This window comes from Cannabis sativa, chromosome 7, assembly GCF_029168945.1.
Source record: "Cannabis sativa cultivar Pink pepper isolate KNU-18-1 chromosome 7, ASM2916894v1, whole genome shotgun sequence".
NCBI classification, from domain to species: domain Eukaryota; kingdom Viridiplantae; phylum Streptophyta; class Magnoliopsida; order Rosales; family Cannabaceae; genus Cannabis; species Cannabis sativa.
This window is the reverse complement of record NC_083607.1, coordinates 61,927,934-61,931,102: the sequence shown is the minus strand read 5'-3', so window position 1 is coordinate 61,931,102 and position 3,169 is coordinate 61,927,934.

The window sequence follows — 3,169 nt, the reverse complement described above, 5'->3', positions numbered from 1 at the left end:
TTATTCATATTCATGTACTAATTTACACTTCAAACTGTATATAAATACCAATTACTTAGATATATAAAATAACAAAACATCTCAACCTAGTCTTAAATTTATTTCATAGACTAGAATTATATTGTAACATTATATTGACAGTTCCCAAGCAGTGAACACAATTTTTAATATTTACTCTATCTAAAACTCAATTAAATCATTATTTAGTCACAAATAATTATAATAAATACCTACATCAACTAATAAATTATAAAAACCCTTTTAATTCGTACCATAGGTAGTAAATAGCATTACAAAAATATATTTTACTGTTTTAGCATCACTTAACTATTTTTCATAATTATTTTAAGTATTAACTAAATAAATTCATGAAAAATACAAAAATGATTGAAAACCCAATCTAACCATTCTAACACAGTTTATACTCTATACTAAGCCCTAAATAATTAACTTTTAATTTTCTGAATAATCTAGGTATTTTTCATAATTAACTTTAGAAATAACACAAATAATTCATGAAAAATACAAAATCGACCGAAAACCTAATCTATCAATTTTGTAACAGTTTATAATCCATAACCAATCATAGAAAATAAAATTAGATTTTTCTGAGCAACCTAAGTATTTTTCATAATTAATTTAATAAATAACACAAATAATTCGTGAAAATTACAAAATTAACTGAAATTCGAATCTACCAATTTTGCAATAGTTTATATCTCATAACTAATCATATAAAATATATTTAGATTTTTCTGAGTAATCTAAGTATTTTTCCTAATTAATTTAACACATAAACCAAATAATTCATAATAAATCAAATAATTGCAAGAAAATTCCCAAACTTCATAGTAGACCTAAAAATACCTAAAACAAATCAAGTATAAGAAAAAATCTGGAATAAAACCTTTAAAAACCCCTGAACGGAGCTTCGCCGGAGTTTCGCCGGCGGGTCGTCTTCTCCGGCCACGGTGAGTTCCAAACTCCCGTTTTTCTTGCTTTCGACGCCTCCTTTCAATTAGGAATGATCCCCACAATGCCCAGAAACTCAAACCGATCCAATCTTGTCCAAAGAAACAACTAAATTACGTCCTAAAAGAGTTGTCTTCTTTAGCTCCGGTGTACCGCCTTTTATGGTGTCAAAATATTGGTTTTGTGTTTTTGACGTCAAAGCTCCATTATTTTTCGTCCAAACCAAGCCTTAGGGTCCCAAAAACTCAAATACAACCTTCTTTGATCCTTGAAACAAGTTAAACACGTTCAAATTCGGATCCGTTTCAAGAACGGTATTTTGAACGTAATAATGGCGTATGTCGAATGGTGCGATTACAGACCCTCTAATCGCATCTAAAACTCCTCTTGGATGAAATAAAACTCAATGAAATAATCTAAGGCAGCCCAAAACTCTCAAATCCAACCAACCCGAAATCTCACTTTCTCACCACTCGGTTTCGTTCGACCCAAACCGCTCTCTCTCTTTCTCAGTCTCTGCCTCTCACTACTGTTTTTTTTTAAACCCTTCAAACCCTAAACAATCATATAAACATCTTATATATAATCCTAACCCTAATATAACCCTAGATTAACAACTTAAAATTTAAAAACAAAAAAAAGAATATATATATATACATACCTACGTAGAAGTAATATATAATAATAATAATAATAATAATAATAATAATAATAATAATAAATAATAATAATAGTAATAGTAATAATAATATTAGTATTAATAATAATAATAGTAATAGTAATAATATTATTATTATTAATAATAAATTAGACAATATGCTATAATATATTTACCCATATTTTTATTATTAATTTACCTACAATAATATTCACAAATAATAAAATATTAAATTATCTCCAATAATTTAATTATTTATCTAGCATTACACACACCCTCAAAATAAAATAACAAAAATAAACGAAATAAAAATAATAAAAAAAATTATTGTCACTAAGAAAAATTTCATACTCCACCAAACTCATAAATATTCAAAATAATAAATTATCCCCATTGACAAACAAAATAAACTAAAAAAAAAATTATTCAACCAAGAAAGCGGATATTACAGAACTAATTAGTATTTTCATTTAGTTTGGATGAGTAATTAGATTTTATATATTGTTATACGTAACATATATATACATATGAAAATTAACATTAAAATTTTACTATTTTTTTTCATGGATTGGATGGATCCAATCTAATCAATTACATACTGAACCTAAAATATTAGATGGATCTGATCAGATCAAAAAAATACTAGTTCCAAAATATGAGAGAAGCCCAAATTAAACCAATAAATATATTTGAAATACATCTAATGGATAAAAGTGATGATCCAATTCAACATTCAATGGATATTGGATCGATAGGATGACTGAAATTAATTGGATTGGATCGTCGGATGGTAAAATTTAATATCTAATATTAATTGGACTGGATTTAGATAGGCCTAAAAACACTGAATATAATCCAATGAACACCCCTAAATATTATGTTTTAGTCATAAACAACTTTTTATTGTGACTAAAAGTCATATTTAGTCACAAAAATTTATATTGTGACTAAAAAGTTATCACTAAAAATAGTTTATTTTAATGAATATATTAATAAATTTATTAGTATTAATCTGAACTTTAAAGTTAAATTACACAAGAAACACATCAAATTTAGAGTTTAAGTTTCTAAGTGTAGTTGGATTGAAAAAGATAAAAAGAAATTCCTTTTCGGTATTTGGGCATTCCAATTTGCTAAAAAAAATTAGTAAACTGATTGTGATAGTATATCATTGAGAAAATAGGGGCTATAAAATACCATTTCATTAAAAATAAATGAAACATAATGTAGACATGCATACATATCATGTCATCCACACTTATAACATTATCATTATTATTATTCATTACACTTACTTATACGATTGACTTTATTGATAATATTTCATATATATATTTATAAATATATATAAATGTCAATCAATAGATAATTAAATTACGTAGTTTTATTTTGAAAGGCCAACGCAAGCTCCAGTACCAACTGGTCCAACACAGAGACATCCAGGTTGGCAAGGACTCCAAGGTGCGCAAAATTTACCCCAGCATTGATTTTTCTGTGACAAACTTTCGAACAACACTTCTTGTAGAGAAGCAGGTTCGA